General features: G+C 40.3%; 1 protein-coding gene across 23 annotated transcripts in view; it reads left to right on the top strand.

The window, feature by feature from the left end:
- The first annotated feature begins 261 nt into the window (after window positions 1-261).
- Mgat2 (alpha-1,6-mannosyl-glycoprotein 2-beta-N-acetylglucosaminyltransferase) overlaps window positions 262-16,362 on the top strand; it is a 124,731-nt gene continuing 108,630 nt past the window's right edge. For 3 of the 23 annotated variants that reach the window (XM_067760605.1, XM_067760604.1, XM_067760603.1), the window contains exon 1: window positions 583-819. The gene's annotated coding sequence lies outside the window, so the exon portion shown is untranslated. The other 20 variants (XM_067760585.1, XM_067760598.1, XM_067760602.1 and 17 more) reach the window with 19 other exon arrangements.

Raw genomic sequence — 16,362 nt, 5'->3', positions numbered from 1 at the left:
ATGGCAGGCCTGTAGCCTTTTCCAGTACATATGTGTTTTTAAGACCAGGCAACAAAATTGGTGACGTTAGCTTAATAATAGTAATAAACGGAATCATAACAATACCTATAATAATTTTTTTCCTGACGATGTAAAGGGAACTTGCGGTGAGGCATTTCAGCATATACATATGTACATTTTAATAGGCAACTGGGTGTAAAATCAAAACCAAACCTTTTTCAGCACTACATTTCATCCCCAACATTATTTGCCTACCTACCCTACAGAGCGCTTCACCGTTAGCAATGCATATGTAAAAATTCTCTCCTCATGCACAACTAACATAAAAGAGATTCATTCATAAAATCGCCAACAACCAGAATGCAGTAAAAATAACCAAAGCGAGATACATGTGTACATATGTACGTATAGAATTGGGAATAAGGTATCCAAACAAAACAACGCTAAATGTCATAAACAAAGCGCATATAACAAGGAGAAGGAGACGTGTCATGACAACGAAGTGAATAGCAACGACGATGACAGCACCAACATGCGAATCGACTAGGAATGTATCTCACAGATACTAAATAAACCGTAATATTAAGAGATATTTTAGTTAGTTCAGAAAAGTCAAGTTGAATAAGGGTAACGTTGGGCAGTGCGCTGCTGCTCACTGGCGTACAAAAAAAAACAAAAATTTATAAAATAACCAAATCAAAAGTCAAGGGAGCAAGGGTTTCTCGTATTTGATGGTGCAAATTACTCAGAATAAGTGCTAACTAAAAGTGCATACTATAAGTAGCATAAAGATGAAAATAAAAAGTCTGGAATCCAAAAGTACATAAATCTACAGAGTGTAAAATAACATACATATATACATACATACATATGTTCATATTTATAAAAGAAAAATTGACCAAATGGAGGCACATATGCTTTAACCGCAAATTTTTTCGCGAATTCGTTAAGTGTAGCCTTCCCCTCCCCCCCCCCCCCCTCGGCCCCCAAAAGTTTTCAGCAAAATAATTAATGTTATGGTGCATTTGACTGAGTGTATACGCTAAGAAAGGTATTCATTTATTTGAAATTAATATACATACATAAATATTCGACAAAATAAATTGTTTAATTAAAAACTATAAAAAAAATTCCAGTCATTGTGTGTATATACATATGTGTGTACGTACATATGCATGCATACATAAAAAAAATTTATGTCAAAGTAGGTGGTGGTGCATGGCGGTCAGTGGCGGAATTCGCGTTTATCACAAAAGTTTGTATGCATGTATGTGGCAGTGTGCCAAAATTAGCGTTTCAAATGTGCATAACGGCGAAGCATAAATATGTAAATAAGTAAAGTGAAAAATAACAAAAAATGTTTAAATAAGTAATGGACACACTACAACAACATAAAAATAATAATAACGAATAATCATAAAAGTTCAATGCAACTTTCATTAAAATTTCTGACAGCTGGCGTTCTTGGTCCGCCAGTCGCTCGCTCGGTCGGTCTTCCATGCAAACAACAAAGTTCTACTGTTCAGAAATCAAAGCTATAATACACACAAACATATGCACATATATATGCACATTAGGGCCCGGATTAATTGGGAAAAAGACTTCCACAAAAAGTATAGGATATATGTACATAGATAAGATCAAAAGTGGGAAACAATAAACCAAAACAAATTAACAGTTCTATCTTTTCTGTATGAACTATTGCCCCAAATGAAAAGAAAAATTTAATCACTGATTTCAAAAATATTCACGCGTTAGCGTAGTCTTTAGAAGTGGTATATGTTTGTAGATGCACTGCGTCCATGCAAAAACGAAATACCTAACTTGTTAGTGAGGACTTCATCTTTCCTGGGCAGCTCTTCCATACTCGGGGAAAAGAATTTAAACGCGGTAGGTAGTAAGATCGTAAAAGGCTATCATAATACCAAGCAACAATGTCAGTCATCGTATTAGTGACGCTTAAGTCGCTGAAAATGCCCGTCATCGTATTAGTAACACTTAATATGTATTAAATTGCCGTCATCGTATTGGTGACGCTCATAAATAAGGCTAACCAATCCTGGAGTGGTGTTTACTCGAAAGGGAACAGAGTGAACTGCCTCTTTACTTCTTCTAACCTAAGCATAAATAATTTAAAGACTCTTCTGCGGAAGGTTAAAGAAAAAGTTGATCATATCCCAAAATTGTGACCGTTGTTTAAACTGCTGTAACCTGGTGAGAAAACCGAAGATAAAGTAGATGCCTATCGTTTGTTGGTAACAGTTGATAATTGTAAGAGTGGGTTTGTGCTCACTCTTCTTTTTGAAATGTTTGAAACTGCCTTATGTCATATTGACCGACGGTATTTGATCTAGAGTACCTAAAATTGATGAAGATGTATCTGATATAGATGACAACGAAGTAGTTATGCACAGCGAACGGACATTTCAACCATTATGTGTTGGCAGGGTTGAATCGCAGCCCCGTTGTTTATTATTATATCTGTTGCTCAGAACGGGCTATTCACATCCTTTAATACTTGTATTAAAATTGTGGAATTGTATCATGTATCTGATGAGCCCTAGCATTAGAATATATTACAGGGAAATATTTGTGCTTGGAATAGAATAGTAATGGAATGTCAGTATCCCTAAAATGGTGGGAGATGAGGTAGACTCCATACCAAGTGATTGAAACGCCGATTACAAGCTAATTGATCATTCGGCTACGAAGTGTTGAGGTTTCCGACATGGAGCCGATAGTTGGGCCATTGATCATGACATCGTGGGGTTGAGTCTTCCATTGGCAGGTACTCACAGTTAAGCATATTGAATATTACTCGCCTTCTGCCTAATGCAAAGATACGAAAACGTTTTAAAGCACTTTCTACCGAATACTCCAATACTCGTCTGGTGTTCATTTCTATAGTGTGAAAAATACTTTACTTCTCAATTACCCACTCAGTACTCTTTTGATACTTTTTCGTTGGTTTTCTAAGGGAAAATTATGCCAAAAGACGAAGTACTAAACTAAAAAATATATATCGATTGCAAATATATTCATATTTAGGACTCAAAATATATGCTTAGCCCGCCAATTCCCATAGCTATGTTTGCGAAAAATAAAACAATTTATATAACTGAATGAAATAGTTATACATAGTATACCCCAAAAAAAACTTAAAATTTGTATAACTAACCTCCCCTTTTTTAAGGGGGAGGTCACCTACAGGTGACACTGGGCATTGTGTAATATATTTGAACATATTTTTCTTTTATATCTATTGTTCATTGTTTTTTTTATTAAAATATTGATTTATAAACAAGCAAACAATTGAGTGACTTACGGAACTATGCAGTAAACAAAACGCTTCATTGATAATGGAAAATGTACCAACACTTTACGTGAAACCGATATTACACTTCGAACACATTTTCCATGTACGTTGGTGACAATGTCGGCATCGTCGCTGGCAACAGTCCATTTCTTTGTGTTCTTCGGCTTCACCGGCAGACCTTACGTCACTCGTACTATAGTTTCATCAATGAAGATATGTGATGTACCTGCTTTTTCAAAATTCCTACAGAAATTTCCGTTCAATTTTGTGAAATACTCGCGAACTTTCGCAAATTTATCGTTGGGCGGTAAAGACGTACTGTCACAAAGATGAAGATATTGCTGAATCTCGAAAAATCTATTTTGCCGCATGCTTGCAGATACCAGCGTATTGTTGGTGTCACTACTCACTTCCCAGAACAATCTCAAATATTTTGGTCGCAAGTATCCGGTAAGTAGCAATATTGCAATGTATACTCTTACGTCTTCGGATTTTACATTGAGAGTGTGTGTGAATATCAGCATTGTTTTCATCACCATTGTCTTCGTCTGTTAACGCGCCATCATCAGAAGGAAATATAATTATATCGCCTGGGTCTTCTTCGGCATTCAACTCTTCGATAATTTCATCCAAGGTCAATCTACGAGACGAAAACAAGCACTAAAATCTCACTTCCACAAGTACAATAAACAATAAAAAATGGTCATTCAATGCCCAGTGTCACCCCCAGGTGACACCACATATTTTGAGCTATGTAATAAACATAGTATGCACTATTTTTATACCATAATGCATGTATAATATACTTTATTTATTTATTTATCACATGCAATAAGAAAAAAACCAATACTTACGGTCTGGGCATTTTTATATCAATTTATATCGTAACAAATCACAAAAAGCAAGAAAACTCCAAGTTCGCGCGAAACAAGTTAACGGTTTTGACAGATAACGCATTGCTAGTGTTGACATAAATTTTTATTAGAAACTACAAAGAGCCCTCTACATTTCAATAATATTAGGATCACAAACCGAATTTCCAGCTGGTCGAAAAAAATGTTTTAAAATCTGTCACCTACAGGTGACATTGGGAATTGATGGGTTAGACTACATATAGACATATTTGCATTGCAGTAAATCATCAAATTGTGGATAGGTAATTTACCACTGGGGTAATTTGACTCGAAATTCACAAAGTTTACTGCCAATAACACTAGCTTTGATATCAGACTATGCGGGACATCCCTCAATACAAATAAGCCGAACCCTAATTTGCTTACATATTTATGTAGATACAAAAGTAAGCAGCGGAAATCTCATGCTATTATCTAATTCCGCTACTCTAATTGACTAAATTCATAAGTACAATAGCAACAACAAACTAAATACATTTCCAGTGATTAGCAATCAGCACCAAAGATTACAACAACAACTCGGCATATAGAAGTTGTCTAAGCGCCGTTATTTAGTAGACCAATCTAGCTGCCTGAACCAACGCGATAACAAAATATATGACAATTAACTTAAAACTTCTAAATGTGAAAGCCGCTGTTCCACTTGCATCGCCATATAAAGTTTTTGCAGTTTTTAATGTTAATGAAATTTTAGTGTGACGCTCCTGCATAAAATTCGCTACGGAAGCTCACAAACACATTTGAAGTGAGATTCCGGAAAATCGATTTTTCATTGTTTGCTGTCGGTATGCAAACAACTACAATATAATCAACAAGCCCAACAACGAAATAAATGCAATCAAAATGACGAGGATGGGCATTCGAAAATCGCATCGACTTGAAATTTCGGCGTACACGAATTTGTCAAATGATAATAACAACAAAAACCAGCACATGTAAGATAGAATATAGCAAAAATAAAATCAATTAATTTGTTTTTTTACAAAATTCTTTGTTCTATTCATACAAAAACAAATGGTGATTATGTATGTATATTAGAAAAGTTTACATATTGTAATGAATTTAGTGAAATTCCGCTTATTCCAAACCTTCTGCTAACGTTAGAGTCGATAAACTGTTGAATAAATAACTCCAAAAATTCAATAATGCAAAATGGTCTTTATTAGACTACTTTGAAAGTACTTCAAAATAACTCTTACTTCACAACTAATTGCGTGTTTAAATCAAATTGATTCCTGACTACTCAGCTTTCGCTGCTTTTATGCTCTCTGTTGTCTCGTCCACCCATTTCTTCTAAGGTCTAGTATCCTCGCGAACTTCATGCTTGGTTACCAGTCCTATATGTACATTTATGATTGTAGTTTATAGTCTCTCGCATATGCGTGTGTATATGTGAGTACTACTTCCGCTGATGGTGACTATCTCTCTGCTGCCTTGTATGTACATGTGTAAATGATGATTGATTTGTTTACGTACATACGAGTGGCTGCTTAGTATCGGATTAGGGATGCTAGATTTTTATCAAGTTGACAAATATTTCAATTCTGTGCATAGCTTGACAACTCTAAAAAGCTCTACGACCTGTGCTTTTCACCATATTGGGGTGAACTAAATTAGCTAAGCGTGGGGCAGTTGAGGGCGAGCAGTTTAATGCGAGTTATAAGGGACTAATTTGATATACTTGCGTATTTATGAGTCGTGGCACAGTCGATGACGTACCCGACTCACACGTTTGGGGTTGCGGGTTCAAAATCCACTGCAAACAAAAATTTTTTAAATTTATTATTTTATAAATTATTATTTTAATGGACTGTATTTTATTTTCATTTAAATCAACGGTTTAGTGCAACAATCGCGAAATGGAAAAAACGTAAGAGTTAAATATTGTTCTTAACTTTTTGTAACAAATATTTTAAAATCATAGTTTTTTCAAAGAAATCAAAAGTGGAACGTGCTACGCATGAGAAATTGGAGCGATATGTCTCATTTTATGCTTCTAACCCCGAAATTGGAATAGGAAAAAATAATCCGCTGGGTTTTTTGGGGGTCATTTCGGCATGGCTTTGGGGACTCCCTCGGGGCATTTGGGGTTTCCCTCGGGGTCATTTAGGGGTCATTCCGGGGCGGGTTTGGGGACTCCCTCGCGGTCATTTGGGGGACATTGCGGGATTGTTTTGGGGTCCCCATCGGGTGCATTTGTGGGTCGTTCCGGGATCTTTTTGGGGACTCTCGGGATAATTTGGGTGTCTTCCGGGATGATTTTGGGGACTCCATCGGGGTCATTTAGGGGTCGTTCCGGGATCTTTATGGGGACTCCCTCGGGGTCTTTCCGGGGTGGTTTTGGCGACTCCCTCGGGGTCTTCCCAGGGTGAATTGGGGTCGTGCCGGGATGTTTTTAGGGACTCCTTCGGGGTCATTTGGAGAATTCTGGGATGGTTTTGGGGACTCCCTCGGGGTCACTTGGGGGTCATTCCGGGATCCATTTGACTCCCTCGGGGTCATTTGGGGGTCATTCCGGGATGGTTTTGGGGACTCCATCGGGTCTTGCCGGGATCATTTAGGGGTCCCCAAAACCATTCCGGAATGACCTCGGGAGAGTCCCCAAAAAGATACCGGAACGACCCCTAAATGACGCCGGGAGGACCAGATGGAGTCCCAAAAACCATCCCGGAATGTCCCCCAAATGCCCCCGAGGGAGTCCCCAAAACCGGTCCGGAATGATCCCCAAATGACCCCGCGGGAGTCCCCAAATCCATGCCAAAATTACCCTTAAACGACCCCGAGAGAGTCCCCAAAACCGTCCTGAAATTACCCCCAAAATTCCCAGAGGATCTTCCCACAATAATAGCAAAAGTAATAAATCTTCCATTTTCTCTCGATCGCACAATAACAGAATTCTAATTTAAGTTTATCCGTATAAATTAAATTATCAAGAGCGTTTGACTTATTGACAATTTGTCAGCGAAAAGGCTTTTTATTTTTTACATAGAATAGCAATTACTTGATAAATTATCAAACTTGACAAGTAAGCAAGATGGTGAATTTGTCAAGTGCACAGAATAGGGCTGTTAGTGATGTGAATATTCGACACAATATTTTAAACAAGTTTGTAGTAAAGTGAGTGGATCACAACTTATTTTCTACTGGGGTAGTCGGTGACCATTGTTCTACCCTATGTTTGAAAAGTGGACTTCCTTTTCCTATATATATAACTCTCTATAGTTATCATCGAATGGAGAACAACTTTACTACTTTTTCTTCCATTTCTCCTTCATATTCCTGTCCTTTCCTTATTCCCTGTATCTCATCTCCCTTCTCATTCTAATTCTCTCTCTATCTCACTCCCAAACCCATTCCCAATCTCATTCCCATTCGCGCATTTACTTTCGGGCACGCCCTTCAAAAAAACTACGGAGGCATTGAAAATAAAATTTTTGTTTCATTCACACTCCCACCACTGCCCCCACTGCCACGGCCTCTACCTCTTTCACCTAAATTACCTCATACACGTAATCTATATACCCAATATTGGATACCTCCTTCAAGCAATTACGGAGATATTCCGAATATGCATTTCTGTTCAACTCCCACTCTCACCCATACTCCCACTTCCACGCCCTCGACCTCTCCCATCTTAATTACCTTATATATAGAATATTATTATTAGAGAATCCACATACATATATACCAAATATTGCATACCCCCTTTAAATAACTATGGATATATAGTAAATTTGAATACATATTTGTTTCACACGCACTCTAATACCCCCTAATACTCGTACTTCCTCCCTCCCATTACCTATTCCACCACAATAACCTCATATATAGAATTTAAAAAAAATATATATAAAGCGTTATAACCTCCGAAGATATCTAAGGCCGAGCTTCTCTTCCAATTTGCGTCGTGCTCCTCTTGATTTTTACTACAAATTGGCCGGACGCGACCTATATGTTTTATGCCGACTCACGGCATCTGCAAGGCAGATAAGTTTTCACTGCGAGCTTTTCATGGCAAAATACACTCGGAGCGCTTGCCAAACACTGCCGAGGGGCGACCCCGCTTAGAACAAAATTTCTTCTAATTGAAAAATTTATATCGAATTTATATACCTTGACATAGCGAATTACATTTTTTGTTTCACTTCTACTCCCACTTTCATTCCCGCTTTCACGGCTCCTATCTCTCCAACATTAAAAATCTCATATGCGTGGCAGCGTCTGTACACCTCTAGGTGCGGCTGCAAGCGGGCGTCTGTCTTGGAGCAAGCGGCTCGCTATACAAACGTGCCAAGTAATATTTTCACCCCCGCTGAGCGGGTTGTGCGCTGGGCTTGGGACCCGCCACGTAAAAACATACTCCAATGAAATATAACAACAAGCCTCAGATAAATACACTCTCTATTGATGACGACCATGGCAAACGTTTGAAGGACAATGAATTGAGGGCATGCACCTGAAACGTCCGCTGCCTGAATGGGATTGGTGCAGATGCCCGGCTGGTTGATGTCCTCGTCAAAGCAAAATCTGACATCACCGCAATCCAAGAAATGCGTTGGACGAAGCAAGGAAGAAAGAAGATCAAAAATTGTGACATATATTGGAGTGGCCATGCGAATAAGCGCAGTTTCGGCGTCGGATTCGTGGTGGGAGAGAGACTTTGTCGCCAAGTGCTAGCGTTCACGCCTGTGGACGAGCGTCTCGCCGCTATCCGAATAAAAACAAAATTTTTTAATATATCATTCATCTGCGCCCATGCGCCGACAGAGGAGAAAGACGATGAGGTGAAAGACACTTTCTATGAACAATTAGAACGCACATACGAGCGCTGCCCCGTCATGATATAAAAGTCGTGCTTGGCGACTTTAACGCCAGGGTGGGCAAAAAAGGTGTTTTTGGCCCTACAGTCGGAAAGTTCAGCCTACACAATGAAACTTCTCCTAACGGACTGAGGCTGATTGACTTTGCCGGTGCTCGAAACATGGTCATATCCAGCACGTGGTTCATGCATAAAAAGATACATCAAGCTACATGGCTGTCTCCTGATCGAAATACTCGCAATCAGATCGATCACGTTGTGATAGACGGACGGCATTCCTCCAGTGTTTTAAATGTGCGCACGATCCGAGGACCTAACATCGACTCGGACCATTATCTCGTTGCAGCCAAAATACGCACCCGCCTCAACGCGGCTAAAATCAAGGAACAAAAAACACAAGGAAAGCTAGACGTCGAAAAGCTTCAATCACAACAGACTGCCAATGATTTCGCAACTCGACTCTCACACCTGCTCTCTGAGAGCACAACTCATCCTGAAGGAATACAGGAGAAGTGGGAGCATATCTCCAAAGCACTTCGTACTGCCGCCGAGGAAAAAATTGGTTACCGGCGGCCACGAAAAAACAACTGGTATGATGAAGAATGCCGCGTTGCAACCGAAATAAAAGACGCTGCCTACAGGGCTACGTTAAAAGCGAGCGCGACAAGAGGAGTGTGTGAACGCTATCGTGAGTTGAAAAGGGAAGCGAGACGCCTTTCCGGGAAGAAAAAAGCAGAAGCAGAAAGGCGTGAGTGCGAGGAGCTAGAGCTGCTAGCCACCAGGAGTAACGCCCGAAAATTCTACCAAAAAATACGGCGACAGACGGGAGGTTTTAAGATCGGGGCAAACTCCTGTAGGAATGAAAACGGCGACCTTGTAACTGATGTCCAGAGAGTGCTTAGATTATGGAGGGAATACTTCTCTGCTCTCCTAAATGGAGGCAGCAATTCACCGCGCAAAGATGAAGAACCCGATCCCGCAATCGATGATGATGGAATATATGTCCTCCCGCCCGATTATGACGAAGTTAGAATAGCAATAACCAGATTGAAAAACAACAAGGGCGTGGGCGCAGATGGATTGCCTGCGGAGCTATTCAAGTTCGGCGGCGAGGAGTTGGTAAGGCGCATGCAGCAGCTTCTTAGCAAAATATGGGCGGACGAAAGCATGCCCGACAGTTGGAATCTAAGTGTTCTTTGCCCAGTCCACAAGAAGGGGGATACTGCAAAATGCACCAACTATCGTGGAATCAGCCTTCTTAATATCGCATATAAGGTCCTTTCAAGTGTATTGTGCGAAAGATTGAAGCCCACCGTAAACTGGCTGATTGGACCTTATCAGTGCGGCTTCAGACCTGGTAAATCTACCATCGACCAGATTTTCACAATGCGCCAAATCTTGGAAAAAACCCGTGAAAAGAGAATCGACACACATCACCTCTTCGTCGACTTTAAAGCCGCCTTCGACAGCACGAAAAGGAGCTGCCTATATACCGCTATGTCTGAATTTGGTTTCCCCGCAAAACGTATACGGCTGTGCAAAATGACGTCGAGCAACACCATCAGCTCAGTCAGAATTGGGAAGGACCTCTCCGAGCCGTTCGAAACTAAACGAGGTTTCAGGCAGGGTGACCCCTTATCGTGCGATTTCTTTAATTTGATGCTGGAGAAAATTATACTAGCTGCAGAACTTAACCGCACTGGAACAATATACTATAAAAGCGTGCAATTACTGGCATATGCTGATGACATTGATATCATCGGCCTAAACACCCGCGCTGTTAGTTCTGCTTACTCCAAACTGGAAAAAGAAGCGGTAAATATGGGTTTGATGGTGAATGAGGACAAAACGAAGTACCTGCTGTCATTGAGCAAAGAGTCAGCGCATATGCGCCTTGGCAACCACGCTACTGTTGGCAGCCATAATTTCGAAATAGTAAAAGACTTCGTTTATTTGGGAACCAGCATCAACACTAGCAACAACTTCAGCACTGAAATCCAGCGAAGAATCAGTCTTGCCAATAAATGCTACTTTGGACTTGGCAATTGAAAAGTAAAGTCCTCTCTCGGCCAACGAAAATCATACTCTACAAGTCACTTATCGTACCCGTCCTGCTATATGGGGCAGAAGCATGGACCATGACAACAGCAGATGAAGCGGCTTTGGGAGTATTCGAGAGAAAAGTTCTTCGAAAGATTTATGGACCTCTACGCGTTGGCGATGGCGAGTACCGAAGAAGATTTAATGATGAGATGTACGAGCTATACGCAGGCATCAACATAGTCCAGCGAATTAAAACGCAGCGGCTGCGCTGGCTAGGCCATGTTATGCGAATGAAAGATGATGCTCCGGCCAAGAAAGTGTTTCTATCGGAACCCACCTATGGAAGCAGAGGTAGAGGGCGGCCCACTCCGTTGGAAGGGCCAGGTGGAAAACGATTTAAACTCCCTTGGTGTGACCAATTGGCGCCGGTTGGCGGAGCGAAGGAGCGACTGGCGCGCCTTGTTGGACGGCTAGAACCGTTTAGACGGTTAAGCGCCAATTAAGTAAGTAAGTAAGGAATATATATACCAAATATAGCAAACTCGCACTCATTCCCACCTCCACGTTCACTCTAGCTTTAAAAGGTAGGTGAGGTTGACAATTGTGTTGGAGAAGCTTCGTATATATTGCGCTGGCAACCCTTTGAAAGGGTTGCGCTACACAACCTTTTTAATAATTTTAGTCGCCTCTTACGACACGCATACCTGCCGGGGGTATATTCTAAGCCCCCTAAATCGCTGAGATAGAAAGCTTTAAGGGGCCTGTTTAGTTTTTTCTATATGCTGCTGAGTTGAAATTGAAGTGAAGACGCTACATGGAGTCCTCCGACAATATTTATTCCAGATGCTGGCTTAATAAATGCACTATACAATAAAATCAGATTTTTGATGTGAAACATCTATAGGCGCACGTAAAATCGACTTCTGGCATGGCGATGCGTCCCTTTCAACTCGCCCGACCATAAAATGTTGTGTAATTCAAATGTTCTTTGGCTAATCGAAGTCTCTGTTATAAATGCGTTCTAGTCAACAACGGTACTTTTCTCGGACTGAATCTACTCCCACGGGTCCTATCAGGGTCATGTGGGGGCCATTTCAGAACGATGTGGAGGACCTTCTTGGAGTCCTTCCTAGGTCATTTGGGTGTAATTTCTGGATGAATTTCAGGATCATTTTGGGGGTAATTTCTGGATGAGATAATTTTGGGGCTTTCTCGGGGTCTTCCCGCATTCATTTGGAGGTCATTTTGGGAAGGGAAGTTCCTCGGGATCCCCCGGGGTCATTTGGGAATCACTTCGAAAAAAAATCGCCATATTTTATTTTTTCATTACGCAATCTGTTCTTTTCTGCATATTAATTTTAGAAAATAATATCGATGTTTCACATCAACCAGGTGTCCTGTAACTCCTCACAATCTTTTTTTCTGGGTATTGAATCAAGCCAATTTTTTTTTTAAGATTGAGCCATGTGCAAAAACGCAGGTACTTTGTTTTTCGAAGCTTGCATTCAAAATATAGTCATGAGCTTTTTGAGATCGAAATTGAACCTTTTTTAAGCATCATAATGAATACCTCTAATATAATTTTGACCGGAAATTTCAATCATGTTACTCATACGCATCGACGTCCAAGTATTAGCATGATTCTCGCCTTGATAATTCGATAGATTAATAATTTCTTCGAACTAATAATCCATATATGAATTAGAGGTTTACGCCGGCCACTTTATCGGCGGCGGTGGCGTAGGCTCTGGCGTGGCCGGCGCGCCTACAAAGTGATCGGCGTAAACCTCTGAATTGAATAGCTGGATTTCAGAGTATCATATTGCCCACAACTAATGAATATGGAAACATACTGCTGACGCAATGTTATTTTTGACTATCTGGAACAATATCATTAACTTGCGGATAAGTATCTGGGAGTCTTGTAAAGCGGAAATTAAAAAAAAAATAATATTTAGAAAGATTTTGTTTATATGTATTTAAAGAAGTCGACGTTTCAGCCATTTCGGAAAGATCCGCGGTTTTTGCCTCAAAATCTCGTGGATCGTTCAAAAAAAGTTCGGCAGTAGCTCCTTGCGAAGAGAGGGAGAAATACTTAAAATGGTCACACTTTTGTAGCGTAGTTTCACCGAAGGAGATGTTCTGGGCTAACTATAATACCCGACGTCGCCACGATTTCTTTAAATCATTTATGGCTACATGCTGGTCACGCACAAATGCGACTTACGGTAGCTATCAATTATCTACTAACAATCATGGCGGCCACCGTGGTGTGATGGTAGCGTGCTCCGCCTACCACACCACCAAAATTTTAGAAATAAGGTTTTTCAATTAGAAGAAAATTTTTCTAAGCGGGGTCGCCCTCGGCAGTGTTTGGCAAGCGCTCCGGGTGTACTTCTGCCATGAAAAGCTCTCAGTGAAAACTCATCTGCCTTGCAGAAGCCGTTCGGAGTCGGCATAAAACATGTAGGTCCCGTCCGGCCAATTTGTAGGGAAAATCAAGAGGAGCACGACGCAAATTAGAAGAGAAGCTCGGCCTTAGATCTCTTTGGAGGTTATCGCGCCTTACATTTAGTTTTGTTTTTTAATCATGACTCTCGTGGCACAGTTTTAACGATTAACATCAATGCTGGCTTATTGTTGATCGTGCCAAAGGGCGCCTTCAGTTTTTACGGCTGTTTTTAAGAGCTACAATTCCCGACGTGCGAACAGTAGCAATCCCGACCACCAGTCGCTACAACGCATCCTGGCCCTTATACCATATGCCAGCACAGAAGCTATAGGACTGCGACTTCGAACTCAGACCTTCGTCGACGTCACTTTCCTCGAATCTCTAAGTGTAACTCCGAAGACATTTTGACGGATGCTATTGTAGCGCTATGCTTCCGAGTTACACAAAAAAAAAAAACATCTTACAACGTTAGGGAGTAACTATTCGGTCAATGATGCCGCCCTCGAAATCATAAGCAGTCGAAATCATAAGCAGTCTAAGTGGATATCATTACGTAACTCATGGGTGAAAATCGTATAATCTTTGGCGCATCTATATAATTTAAACTTTACAAGGACCGTGGATAAAAGTTTAGAAATGTAGACCAAAATTTGTAGACGTTTGTGTTCGATACATTGACCACAATAGTCTTAATTTCCGGCCTTATGATATAAGAGCTCATTATGGATGACCGCCTTCAGTTTTCAGACAACTTCGACTATCCCCTACGTTAGGGTAGCAGAACACCCGTTAATTTGGTCGACTGTCTTGAGAAAGCTTTTGCTTCACCACTTTGAGTGTTCTTGCGTAGGACAAAGCCTAACCTGGTTAAAAAATGTGCCTACGTATTCACATTTGTCACGTGTAGGTCGTATTTAAACATGTTTGATAGGCTATATCCAATGTGATTCACTCCAAGGGACTAGTGGGGATAGGGCCGCCAACTTTAGGAAATGCCAAACCGGGAGACTTGGGTGTTGAATGATGAAGTGTGAAAGTCAAAATTAAGATTTCAGGCGCTATTTTATAGTTAAGTAAATAAAGTGATTTTTCAAACCTTTCTCATACGTGTTGAAGATATATGTATGCAACTTAAGTGTGAGCTGAGAATCATTTCAAAGGAGAGTTTAAACCACTGGAGCCTACTAATAGATTTTGAATCACTGATTTCGCTTATTCTTTCAGCCAATCGGGATATAAAATTCCGGACCTTTTTCGTGTAACTTGCTTTTTTAACAACTTGAGGACAATTGAAAATATGTTCGACTTGGGCCATTTTATTTAAATTCATTGTACTTTATTAGTTTTTTGAAAAAATTATGCGAAGTGAGCATTTAAATTTATTATATAACTTTTCTTTAAGTGTTTTGTTTTAATAACTTGGTGAGTTCGGTGATACGAAATCCGTGTTAAGCTGGCATTCAAATCGCCTGTTTTCTCAAATAACTTTTGAACGGTGTTAAATTTCGCAATTGGATTTTTATAACTGGCAGTGATGCGCATCCCTCGATACCCGTTTCGACCATATCGGACCAATTTTCGAGATTAACAATAAATGGCCTAGACAGTCTTAAAAGAGTAGAAAATATAGTAACGCACCGAACGCCGCCACCGCCGCCGCCGCGCCGATATGTTTGACATTCGGCGGTGGCGTGTGAAAAACGTCTCAAATCGATGGCGGCGGCGGCAGTTATCGACGGCGTATATCTCTAATTTGAATCACGATGGTATTTTGATTTTGAACTTTTCCTTATTAAAACAAGTTTTTAATGCGAGATATACAATATTACATATAATTTTGCTATATTTATGAATATATATTAACAAACGTCGCATGTGTGCTACCATGGGCATATGTTCGTATGTCGGTATATATTCATATATCTGTATAAATGCATGCTCTGCGGTTATCTTGTGTTAGACCGGAACTCTTAAGTCCGATTAGAGGAATCTTGAGTTTGAGTGCAAATAGCACTTAACTGTCTTATTAATAGCCCAACAGCTTAAAAAATGTTGTTACTGTAGGGTACACACAAAAAAGGTTTGGTGTATAAGCCGCACTTTGTGGTGTTGTTCTATATGAAAACCAAGATAGTGTGGATTTCATCCTCAAGGAGTGCTGAAAAAGAGCTATCTAAAAATAGAACCCTAATTCTAATAATAATAACTCCCGAACCCATTACCACTCCAATTACTACTCCCACTCCTACTAATACTTCCAATTTCACTCCCATTCCTACTCTCATAACCACTCCTACTCCCATTACCACTCCCACTCTCAGTTCCACTCTCACTTCCTCTACCTCTCTCACTTCAATTTCCTCATATATGGACCCTCCATACCAAATATGGAATGGCTGATTCACCTCACCGGTCGATTTCAATATCTGTATTTCTATAAACCACTATGAAACTATATGACACTAGCACAAGTACAATTTTTAAAATCGCATACATATGTATAATCACCGAGACACAATGAAGTTTTTTATTGTGTTGTTAATTTGAAGGAACTTCAGCCTTGGCAATTGAAGTTTGTGTCGCCTTGGCTATTCACATACAAAATTTGCGAATCAATGTTATCAACATTCTCACTATACCAGAAATATACTTCCGAACATATTGTTACGAATATTAGCGGAACTAAGGGGTGCTGCCATCTCTAAGCCGATGCTAATCAGCGCCTTGCATGCACATCCATAGATCAATCATTATCATGAACGAATCAATCATTATGTCTACACATATGTAGGTACACGCAGCTGAGAGCAACGTACAA

Source organism: Eurosta solidaginis, chromosome 1, assembly GCF_040869045.1.
Source record: "Eurosta solidaginis isolate ZX-2024a chromosome 1, ASM4086904v1, whole genome shotgun sequence".
Lineage (NCBI taxonomy): Eukaryota > Metazoa > Arthropoda > Insecta > Diptera > Tephritidae > Eurosta > Eurosta solidaginis.
This window is presented reverse-complemented; position numbering and strand designations above follow the sequence as displayed.